Source organism: Paramisgurnus dabryanus, chromosome 22 (assembly GCF_030506205.2).
Source record: "Paramisgurnus dabryanus chromosome 22, PD_genome_1.1, whole genome shotgun sequence".
NCBI classification, from domain to species: Eukaryota; Metazoa; Chordata; class Actinopteri; order Cypriniformes; family Cobitidae; genus Paramisgurnus; species Paramisgurnus dabryanus.
In genome coordinates, this window is record NC_133358.1 from 31,811,876 (window position 1) to 31,824,803 (window position 12,928).

Genomic DNA, 12,928 nt, shown 5'->3' on the forward strand with positions numbered 1-12,928 from the left:
AAGGCACATCCGAGAAAATATTTTTACATTTTTACCCTTGAGAGTTCTCGTGTAAACAGGGCCTAAATAAAATCAGATCTTCAACGTCCTCATCATTTTTTCTTATATGTTTATACTGTAGAAACATTTACATTTAATGACAGTGTGAATGAGTTTATTTTTTAAAAAATTAAATAGTAACAGTAAATATATAGAAATATAAAATGCAATTCAGGTCACTTATGTTATATCTATCTCTCGTGTACTTTTTCATGAATTTTTTTTTTAAAAACTTACAAAAACCAAATCAAAGATCTTCAAAATCTGACAGATGATGTTAATGATGTTATGTGCAGCTGGAATCAGAAAAAAACAGTCAACAGTTATTGCACCATAGCCAATGTTAAACAACATCGAATCATTTATAGGTAGTCATGAATTAATGTTCAGGGTTGCCAGATCTGCTTAACAAAACCAGCACGATATCCAATCAAAACTAGCCCAAATAACTTAATTTTAGATTTACAGCTGAATGACAAAATCCTTCCACCTTTAACCTGTGGATGAATAATAAGCGACAACTTTTAAAAAGTAGTCCAGAACCACAGACATGCTAACACAGTACAGTAGCATATGGTTAATTATTAGTTTGAGTCTTTCACAACTTTATTTTCCAGAGTCAGGATGTAGACTGTCATCTCTCAAAATGACCTACTGAGCTGCTTATTATTTACAGATGTGATGTTTATACACATCAGCGCTATTGCTTTGGCACTTACTGTATAACAACTATACATCTGTCTTTTCACTTTATTTATTTAAAAATTGAGTTTCTAATTTCATAAGAGAAATTTATTTTACTTGGCTGATTTATCTGGAAGGATAAACATTATAACCACTTACTGTAAATGTCGACAAAAAGTCCAAACTGGGTCAGGAAACAACATGAAAAAGTTTTATTTATTCATGTTTCTCCTCCAGGGCTCAATAAGAGATTGTCTTGTTAGGTGTTTCTCCATAAGACCAAAAGCTCAACATCTGTAGGTGCTTTCAACAAACCCCATGAGATAACTCTTCGTAATAATATACCTGCTGTTAAACTAATGGTTTCCTTAACTTTAGTGGTTTGTTGGAATTGGGGCCAAAATCTTAGAGTCTTTTTCTTCTTAAAGTCTATTGTTCATCTAAAACTGGTGCTTGGCATCTACAACATCATGTTTGAAGCTTGTTTCTTTAGAGATAGTGAGGTTTTTAAGGTTTTCTTGTGCATCTTTAGTGTCCAATTCCCTATGTAGGCTATGGTTTTAATCCAGTTTAACTCCAGAAGCTATTCTCCCAATTTCTTAATAAAAGTTTACTTCAGCAATAAAGGTGGAGAAAGGTACATTTGTGTTATTTCATAATTTTGATACGTTTACTGTTGCTCTCAAATGTGCAAATAAATAAAGAATGAGTTAGTGACCTTAAACTTGGTAATAGTATATACATTTACATTTAATCATTTAGCCAGTGTTGGGCAGTAGCTTCACTGCAAGTAGCGAAGCTTGTAGTTTAACTACATTTTTCAGTAGCTTGGCAGTAGCTTAGCTGCTTTCTAAATCAAATAGCTCTTCAGTAGCTAAGCTCTTTTTTTTACCAAGTAGTGAGATAGCTTCCACACAAACCCGGCGCCAGACACAAATTCACGGACGGGCATTTCATTTTTCAGGGGGGGCACAAATGAGAGCAACCTTACTGCAATGCATAATATCATTCATTATGAATTAAATGGACAAAAAAGCGAGGAAGAACTAACATACCTCTCCATTAACGCAATACAACGAAGAAGTCGTAAAGAGTGGACCTACACTGTAAAAACATTCCGTAGAAATTGCAGCTGGGTTGCCGGTAATTTACCGTAGATTTACATTTATGTTTTTTACTGGCAACATTTTGTTCAAAGTTAAATGAAAATTAAACATTTACAAGTCTTTATCTTTACAGAGTAAAACTAAAAAACAGCATCAAGCAAAACATTCTGGGAAACAAAAACTGGACCAAAAAACAGGAAAAGGTTGATGATGATTTCTGGTTCCCAGAATGCTTTGCATGAGGCTGTTATTGTATAGTTTTATTCTGTAAAGATAAAGACTTGTTAATATTTGAAATGTATTTAACTTTGAACAAACACTTGCCAGTAAATACCATAAATGTAAATCTACGGTAAATTACCGGCAATCCAGCTGCAATAACATTGAAATTTCTACGGAATTTTTTTACAGTGTAGCTTACTGAAGCAATCTAAACGCAAATAAAACACGCCGCAGGGCTCGACATCGACGCTTGTCCGCTTAATATCAGAGACAAGTGGATTTTTTTAAAAGGCCAAGTGAAAGAGAATTTTACTTGCTCGACCGAAAAAGTTGCCTAGTCTGATTAAAAACGCCAATAACAATCACCAAAACAGGATAATGATTCTGCATCCTTTAATCAATGGCGACCGAAAGTGCATAATGTAATAACGCAAAGTTAAACAAATAAGCACAGCAAACACAAAGTGTGTTAACAAAGTGGGTTAAACATACTGCGGTAAAAATGTGGATTTTTTAATAACATGATACATCACGGTTGAAAATGTGACAGATTTAATGACAGTTCACTAAACAAGTAATTAATATTAAGCCACTTACATTTTAGACGCAATGTTGACTGTTTTTGTTGTTTCAGCAGCGAAAATAGTTAAAAGATAACAGCAGAACCATAACGTGTCAGTCTCACTGCAGCACTCAATCGTGTCTTAATGTTAAGTGGTGGCGCGCTTTGCAAACAACCAAACATTTCAGCGCTCACTATTGACAAACCAATCAAATACGTTTAAAATATATATTTTTTAAAATCAGACCAAACACATTTTCCCATAATGTGAAGTACCTAGGCCTAGATTATGCTTGTATTGCCTATAATTACCAAAATGCTAAATTGAAACTGAATAAATAATTACATAATAAAACTGGTTAAAAATAAAAAAGTAGCTTGGATGTAGCTATTTCCCAGGGGGGTAGCTTCAGTGTAGTGAAGCTTCATTTAATGTGAAGTAACTGGTAGCTTAGCTCACTACATTTTCCAAGCTTGCCCAACACTGCATGTAGCAGACGTTTTTGTCCAAAGGGACGTACAAATGAGGTAAACAATAGAAGCAAGTATAGTAACACAAGAACAGCAATACATAAGTGCACTGGAAATAGTCTCATTATGTCCAACACAGTATACAATACCATGTGTTGTTTTGTTTTTTTAAGAAATGTACAGATAAAGAAAATTGAAAAATGGAGAAAGACTTTGCATGTCTTGAGCTTGAGCTTCCCTTTCAGTCGGTCACTACGACGTCACGTCGTGACCGACGAATTGGGAACCGCTCCGCGGGTGACCTATCTACTTCGAGAAACTATAAAAACGCCAATGAACTTGGCATGCAGGTATTTGCATAATGCCGGCGCCGCCCCGCCAGGTGCGTATATAAGCCGCAGGTGCACAATACCAAATTAGCTTTATTGCTTCGAAGCTGGCAGACATCTGCTCTCGAGAAGCTGTTTAAACTGATCTTCGTAGATCCTGTCTCTAAAGAGGGAAAAGAAAAATCTCAGCTTGCTGAAGTTGGTTGGGCAAAGACACCTCAGCGGAGGCTCGCAGTGTTTTCTCCACCCTTCTCTCTCTCTCTGTCTCTTTAATTTAGGACTTGAGTTCGAGTGAGTGCGTTTGCCTCTCCCTGTGTTTCACCAGCTCGCACAAAAGAGTGATTTCCCTAAAAGAGCAGCACGTTTGAGCTTTGTGTCTTTTTAAAGACAGCCACTCATTCGTGTCACGGTTGGGTGCGTCTTTTTAAAGATGGCATTCCGCCCGTGCTCCGTTTCTGGATGCGGTGTGTTCATCGCTCCCCGGGATGGCCACGAGCGCTGTGTTTCGTGTCTGGGGCTCCAGCACGCAGAGGCAGCGTTGCGTGATAGGTCATGCTCCATCTGCGAGGGCATGACTATGGCGGATTTGCGGAGACGGGTGTCGTTTCTCCGGGAACGGCCCCCGCCTTCCAAGCCTGGTACTGCTAAGAGCGCAGTTACTAGGCTTGCGAAGGATGATCTCCGTATAACGGTGCTGGGTCGGTCTGCTGGTTCGTCCAGTGGCTCCCAGCGCCCTGATCCGTTGCCAGCAGAGGTCCCGATGGAGACGAGTGGCCCGTGTTCTACGGTGTCCTCGCGCTCTGTCGAGCCTCCACCGGAGACTTTGTCCACCGTAGCATCGGAGGGGGGGCTGTCAATCTCGGACGCCGATCCAGACCCACTCCCTCCTTCGGGAAGGGTTGCGGGCCCTGCGTTCGACCCCGAGATGGCAGCCATGCTCGCTCGGGCGGCGGCGGCGGTCGGCTTGGAGTGGACTGAACCTCCCCCACCCGAACCGTCCCGCCTCGACGATTGGTACTTCGGGGGTGCCAGGGCTTCCCAGCCCTCGCCCCCGGTGCCTTTCTTCCCCGAGGTGCATGAAGAGCTGACGCGGTCGTGGAAAACCCCGTTTTCCTCCCGGAACCGGCCGTTTCAGCCTTCACCTCTCACCTCCCTCGAGGGTGGAGATGCCAGGGGGTACACTGGTATCCCGTCAGTGGAGCGGCCGGTCGCGATGCAGTTGTGTCCGGCCGGTGTCGCTTCCTCCTGGCGGGACCAGCCTACTCTCCCCTCACGGGCCTGTAAGCATTCGTCCGCTCTAACCGGCGCTGCTTACAAAGCCTGTGGGGAGGCAGCTTCAGCCCTGCATGCCATGACATTGCTGCAGGTTCACCAGGCTAAGGCTCTGAGGGACCTGCACGCGGGGGGTCACGATTCGGCGGAGTTCTCCGAGCTCCGTGCGGCTACTGACCTGGCGCTTCGTGCGACCAAGGTCACCGCACGTGCCGTCGGTCGTGCGATGTCCACCCTGGTGGTCCAGGAACGCCATCTCTGGCTGTGCCTGGCGGACATGAAGGATGCTGACAAAACCCGGCTCCTGAATGCTCCGGTTTCCCAGGCCGGCCTGTTCGGCGAGACGGTCGAGGAGTTTGCCCAGCAATTCTCCGCGGCCAAGAAGCAGACTGAGGCCATCGCTCAGATCATGCCACGTCGGAAGCGTCCTGCGCCTGCCCCGTCCACGTCGGCACCTCAGCCTGCTCCTTGCCGAGGGCGTCCTGCGGCGGTCGCCTCCGTTCCTCCCCGGGGCTCTTCTAAGAAGCGAGGAACCGGTCGTCAGCAGCCCGCCCCGCCCGCTTCAAAGGGTGGAAAAAGAAAATCGAATCGGCCCTGAGACGGGCGACCTAGAGATGGAGGGGATCGCTCTTCGGGAAATGGTGAAGGCACCACTCCCCCCACCGGAGGAGGGCCGGTTGGGGAATCTTTTGTTTCATTTTTCTGTTCCGCCGACTTTTCAGTCGGCACCCACAATTCCACAAAAAGAGCGAATTCCACTTCCATCTCTAGGTCTTCAGATGAGCGCCGGAGACACGAGCGGGCTCATAACCCCCCCTCGTTCTCCGACTCATCAGAGGAGTACGAGAGCAACGCACGGGCTCATAACCCCTCCGCGCTCTCTGTCTTCTCAGGGGAGAGAAGACAATCACGGGCTCATAACCCATCATCTTCCTCCCCCGTCGCCAGAGGGTGCATCGAGTGGCGTGAGGTGTCTCCAGCAGAGCCTCCCTTACTCACCCACCCAGCAGCGGACTCAGGTGAGTGTTATCATGCACAACACTGCTGTCGGTGCGGCCAATACGCACACACCGGCGATCACCTCCGTTGCGCCCGCCGCGGGTACACCGATCGTGCCTTTAGTCTCTCTCGCACGGTGTCTGGGGGCGTGGGTACAGCTTCCCAGCCCGTCGCGTTGGCTTTTACGCATGATTCGTCTAGGCTACGCGATCCAATTTGCCCGGCGTCCCCCCAAATTCTCCGGCGTTCGTTTCACTGCGGTGAGAGCTGCCGATGCGCACGTCCTCCGTGCGGAGATCGCTGTCCTACTGGCGAAGGACGTGATCGAGCCGGTCCCTCCAGCCGAGATGAGGTCGGGGTTTTACAGCCCTTACTTTATTGTACCCAAGAAAACCGGCGGCTTGCGACCGATCCTGGACCTGCGTTCGCTGAACCGTGCACTTCACAGAATGCCGTTCAAGATGCTGACGCCCAAGCGCATATTTCCATGCATTCGTCCAAACGATTGGTTCGCATCCATCGACCTGAAGGACGCGTACTTCCACGTATCCATTCTCCCCCGGCACAGGCCGTTTCTCCGCTTTGCGTTCGAGGGGCGAGCATACCAGTACAAAGTCCTCCCATTCGGGCTCTCTCTGTCTCCCCGTGTATTCACCAAAGTAGTGGAGGGGGCTTTAAAACCCCTGAGAGAGAAAGGTGTGCGCATTCTCGCATATTTAGACGATTGGCTCATAATAGCTCAAACACGTCAGATGCTGTGCGATCACAGAGATTTAACTCTAAAACACCTCGCTCGTTTGGGTCTTCGGGTCAACTGGGAAAAGAGCAAGCTTTGCCCCGTGCAGAGAATCTCTTTTCTCGGGATGGAACTGGACTCGATCGATTTGACAGCTCGTCTAACAGAAGCGCGTGTACAGTCGATTCTGACTTGCCTGAATACATTCAAGAGCAAGAGCGCGGTCCCGCTGAAACAATTTCAGAAGCTCCTGGGGCATATGGCAGCAGCCGCAGCTGTAACTCCGCTCGGACTGCTTCATATGCGACCGCTTCAGCATTGGCTTCACGATCGAGTCCCGAGGAGAGCGTGGCTGCGCGGCATTCACCGTGTTATCATTACACCTGCGTGTCGTCGCACTTTCACTCCGTGGTCAGACCGTGCGTTTCTCCGAGCCGGTGTGCCTCTGAGACAGGTCTCCAGGCATGCAATAGTATGCACAGATGCTTCGGACACGGGGTGGGGGGCCACGTACGATGGGCTTGCGGCTTCGGGGGTCTGGACGGCACCCCAGCTGCATTGGCACATAAATTGCCGAGAAATGTGGGCTGTATATCTTGCGCTCGTCCGTTTCAGCAACGAGTTACAGGGCAAAGATGTATTAGTTCGCACAGACAACACTGCGACCGTGGCGTACATCAATCGTCAAGGCGGTTTACGCTCGCGTCACCTGTCGCATCTCGCCCGTCATCTCCTCACTTGGAGTCAGAAGAATTTGAGGTCTCTTCGTGCCATTTACATTCCGGGCACGCTCAATGTAGAGGCGGATGCGCTCTCTCGGGCTGCGCGTCCCGGGGAATGGCGACTCCACCCCATTGCGGTTCAGCAGATTTGGAGACGTTTCGGCAAAGCGCAGATAGATCTGTTTGCTTCCCCAGAGACGACCCATTGTCGCCTGTTCTATTCACTAGCCGACGACTCGCTCGGCGTGGATGCATTGGCACACAGCTGGCCGCGAAACATGCGCAAATACGCGTTCCCTCCGGTGAGCCTCATTGCGCAAACCCTATGCAAAATCCGGGAGGACGAGGAGAGCGTGCTGTTGGTGGCACCGTATTGGTCAACCAGGAGTTGGTTTCCAGAACTCTCTCTCCTCGCGACAGCCCCTCCTTGGAAGATTCCCCTGAGGAAGGACCTTCTTTCTCAACAAGAGGGCACATTATGGCACCCGCGCCCCGACCTGTGGAACCTCCATGTGTGGTCTCTGGACGGGGCACGGAGGATTTGAGTGATTTACCGCAAGAGTTATCTAACACTATTGCTGCTGCGCGAGCGCCGTCTACGAGACAGGCTTACGCGCTTAAATGGAACCTGTTTGTCGACTGGTGTTCTTCCCAAAGTGAAAACCCCCGAGAATGCCCGATTAGTGTTGTGCTTTTATATCTCCAGCGTCGTTTGGAGAATAGGCTGTCACCATCCACTATTAAGGTCGATATAGCTGCGATATCAGCTCACCATTCACCCGTAAACGGTAGAACAGTGGGTCAGCACGGCCTGGTCATTAGATTTCTCAGAGGCGCTCGAAGACTGAATCCTTCGCGTCCTCCCTCTATTCCTCCTTGGGACCTGTCCTTGGTGCTGAAATCACTCCAGGAAGCCCCATTTGAGCCTCTGCATAGTGTGAGTGTTAAATTTCTTACTATGAAAACATTAACTCTCCTTGCTTTGGCTTCTGTTAAGAGGATAGGGGATATTCATGCATTTTCGGTCGATGAATCGTGCCTTCAGTTCGGGCCGGCTGCATCCAGCGTAACACTGAGACCCCGGCCCGGCTTTGTGCCCAAAGTTCCCACCACTCCTTTCAGAGATCAAGTGGTGAACCTCCAAGCGCTGCCTTTGGAGGAGGCAGACCCAGCCATGGCTTTGTTATGCCCTGTTCGTGCACTACGTGTGTATATAGACAGGACGCAAAGTTTTAGGACCTCAGATCAGCTCTTTGTTTGTTACGGTGGTCAGCAGAAAGGAAAAGCTGTCACCAAGCAGAGGATGTCCCATTGGATTGTGGATACTATAGCCCTTGCATATCAAAAGCAGAATGTGCCTTGTCCATTTAATTTACGTGCTCACTCTACACGTAGTGTGGCATCATCTTGGGCACTGGCTCGCGGTTCCTCGCTAACAGATATTTGTAGAGCTGCAGGCTGGGCGACACCTAATACGTTCACAAGATTCTATAGTGTTCGTGTCGAACCGGTTTCCACTCGGGTTCTTTCTACTAACTAGTTAAGAATGCCGAGGGTCGGCTCGTGTGTCGGCTTGGAGCCTCTATTTTGGTGCGGTACATTTGCACCAATATGGAAGGCCATCGGGACAAAAACGTCTCAAAAACTGTTTTTGCCTCTCCTCCACCGCCCTGATAGCTGGTGTTGCGGAGCATCCGCTGTCAACCTATCACTGATGTATTCTCTGTAAACCTGTGTAGGCTAGGCGTCCACATTTGTCCCCTACGTGGGGTTCATTTGTGTGTATACCCTATCGGTTGTTTCATATTTTATGTCATCCATTCAACCTTCTTAGGGGATGGCTTCCGCAGTGTTCTAGCTCCGCTCAGTTTAGACGCTTCCCCAGTTCGCTGCTTCACTATCGTGGGTTAAGGAACAGGTAGTGACCGGCCTTCTGCATTTCGCCTTAGGTTCCGCCCCTTACGTGGAGGGCGGAGGGCTTTTGCAGGCACTGGAAGGGTTCAGCTGCAGTGGCGTTTTGGTAGGGATTCCCAATTCGTCGGTCACGACGTGACGTCGTAGTGACAGACTGAAAGGGAATGTCTCGGTTACGTATGTAACCCTCGTTCCCTGAAGGAAGGGAACGGAGACGTCACGTCCCGTCGCCACAGTTTGCTGTTCCATTGCTGTTTTCAGGCCGGGCACTGTTGCTCGGCTTCTCAGCAATAATATAGCTAATTTGGTATTGTGCACCTGCGGCTTATATACGCACCTGGCGGGGCGGCGCCGGCATTATGCAAATACCTGCATGCCAAGTTCATTGGCGTTTTTATAGTTTCTCGAAGTAGATAGGTCACCCGCGGAGCGGTTCCCAATTCGTCGGTCACGACGTGACGTCTCCGTTCCCTTCCTTCAGGGAACGAGGGTTACATACGTAACCGAGACGTTCAATAACCAGACGATTAAAGCACAAAAGAATCTTTCGGACGTTGCGTATGTGAACGTAAATGTATGGAAAGGCATGAGAGACAAAAATGTTAAAATTTTAACACATAAATAATGCATCGTGGACGAGAGTATGCATTGTGTTGTTCATGACTGAAATATGTATCAATTTATGATCCTTGATGCGTTGTTTACGTGTGAAAATGTGCCTGTTTTTGTTCTTGTGGTTTTCCATATTAAAGTTACAGCAGTGATCTCAACCTCTCGGCCCACAGGTCGGGAAAGTTATTAAAAATAAGGCTAAGAAATTATTTAGTTACTTGTAAAATAATGTATAACAAAGATTAAAAGCACCATTTAAGTATTATTATATGTTATATAATAGAATTTAAATGCACTATATATATATATATATATATATATATATATATATATATATATATATATATATATATATACATACACACAAATATTGCGTTTTTTTATATTAGCATATATAAATTATATTAGCATAACTAAACCCCTGTTCAGAGCCTGACTCCACCCACTGGCAATATTTGAAAAATGCAAGAAAATGGGCAGATCCCAACGGAGATAGAGGGGACGAACTGAGCTCATACCAAGGGTTTGGGGAGATTGTAACAAATGCGTGGTGAGCTTCAAATTGCTTCCGTAGGGTCGTACCACTTACGTCAAGCCGTACCGCAACATTCAATAGGAATATTTAACTGCAGTAGCCACCGTTCAACCTGAAGACTTAGACGCTTTTACACCATATATATTGTAGCATTAAAACACTTTATACCCAAATGACAAAAAAGTTACTAAAATCAATGAACAGCACTAATAAAGCCCCTTTCTTACAGATCACTAACTAAAACAAGTTGGTTTAGGGTTAAGTTACTCTTTAAAAAAAGCTCCACATACAGTACTTAGATGTCCTTCTCAGAAATGGCCCTAAGCCAGTTTGAGACCCCTGTGTTACAGACTGAATTCTTCCACCAAGTTCACACACGAGCAGTCGCTTGTTGCTTTTACACAGGTTCAGCTTGACAACTGCAAAACTGTTCGCTCACTTGTGATTCATTCATTTCAAATGCAATCACACAGTCCAGTTACATAGCATGACACATTTGCTCATTTGTTAACCTACATGAACAACCGCAGAAGCCCTCTTCTGCCTGCCCACATGCCTTCCACTATGGACATTTTTTGCCATCTGACGAAAAAAAAAAAAATTGTTTAAGTCAGAGGGTCCTATTTTAACGATCTGAAACGCAAGTGCAAAGCGCAACGCGCAAGTGAGTTTGTGGGCGGATCTTGGGCGCTGTTGCTATTTTCCCGGCGTGAGAAATAACTCTTGCGCCGGGCGCAAATCAATAAGGGGTTGGTCTGAAGTAGGTTCATTATTCATAGGTGTGGTTTGGGCGTAACGTCAAATAAACCAATCAGAACGCTATCCAACATTCCCTTTAAACGCAAGGGCGCAAGTTCCATGGCGGGTTGCTATTATTATGACGGATTTACCAGGCGCACGCCAGGAGCGGTTCACAGCCGAGGAGACCGACGTTCTTGTAAGAGCAGTCAAAGACAACGAAGTTGTTTTGTATGGGGATAGGAAAAACCCGCCCAAATCAGCGTAGGTTAAACAGGCGTGAGAGGAAATAGCCACAGTCTCATCAGCTGGCATATCGTTGAGCCAAGCGCTACAATGATGTCAGGAGACGGGGGAATCCCAAGCTTGCCAGCATAAATCGGGTACGCCGTGTAACGGGAGGTGGATCTGCCTCTACACAGCACCTGACGCCAGCAGAGGACATCGCTGCGTCCACCCTCACCACTGAAAGGGTTTGGGGGCTTTGAAATCGGACCCAAGAAACGCAAGCAAGGTCCAACCCCAAAGTACTCTTACAAATCAAGTTCATATACATTAAGGTTTCTTATGAAAACATTTTAATTATTATTTACATAAAATAAACGTAATACAGCCACACAACAAACTTATGAAAATATTTTAATCGTTATTTGCATGAGAATTTTTTAACGCAGCCTCACAATAAATAAAAACTATCACCACAATGCTCACCACTATGATCCCCCTTATCTCGTGTATTAATATTTTTAAGTGTAACAATTTATGATTTGCAAAAATAACTGTTGCATCTGTGTAGATTAGATGCAAAGTGTATGCGCATTGTGCACGCTATACATTATGGTCAAGCATGCGCCCTTAAAATAACATAATGAACCACACGCAACGCCACTGACTTTAAACTTTTTTTTTCTGGTCAGGGGCGCAATTGTTTTTTGAAACTGCAAAATAGCATCAGGGATGGTTTGCGCCGGAACACGCCTCCTTTTTTTGCGCTGAACCGCACAGGGAGTGCAAGTTCATTCCCTAGTTTGCCGACGTGCGTTTGTGGAGGGAAAAACCCGCTGTGCGCCGGTGCAAAATACGAATGAAACATGCGTCACTGACAAAGTCAATTGCGCTGGGTGCAAGATAGGGCCCAGATTGTTAAGATGAGATGTATGTAAACATCACTAAAGTGCAGGTAGTATATATGGATAAAAAACTTGCAATTTGTTCACATATCTTCATTTAAATTTTTTGTTATACAATGTAAATATTTGCCAAATTGATAAACCAGGGCAGTCACGTGACTGAGAACCTGTAAACAGAACACGTGATGCCGAAACACAAATTCAAACGTAAAATGTGTATTTTTTGCAACACCAAATGGAATTGTAAAATAATGATTGTATTTAAACAGGTTTCTCAAACCCTGTTTTTTCTTCATTGACTAAACATGCCATTGTGTCAAAATTATAATCTTCAGTCTTTCTCTATACAGGTTGTGTCTTCTAATGATTGGTGAAAACTTTGTAAACTTTAAGTGACTTGTATGGCACATGTTATTTCTTTGCTATTTTCATTGCTTTTGTAAGTCCTTTTGGATAAAAGTGTCTGCTGAATGCCTACATTTAAATGTATTCACTGCAAAAAACAAATTTCAAGAAAAAAAGTATTTTTGTCTTGTTTTCAAATATCTAAAAATTCTTAAATTAAGATGCTTTTTCTTGATGAGCAAAACGACCCAAGAAAATAAATCAAGTTTTTAGACCAAAAATATCAAATGTAAGTGATTTTGTGCATAAAACAAGCAAATATTTCTTGAATTTAGTGTTTAAGGAAAATTTTCGTATTGCTCATCAAAAAAGTATCTTATTTTAATCATTTTTTGCAGTGTTGGTCGTGTCCGGCCATCCAAACAAACTGCACATTGTTTACTCTCTTCAGGGAGTTAACCTACCAGCTTATAGTTAACTATTCATGTAAACCTGGTGAACAGGAAAGTATT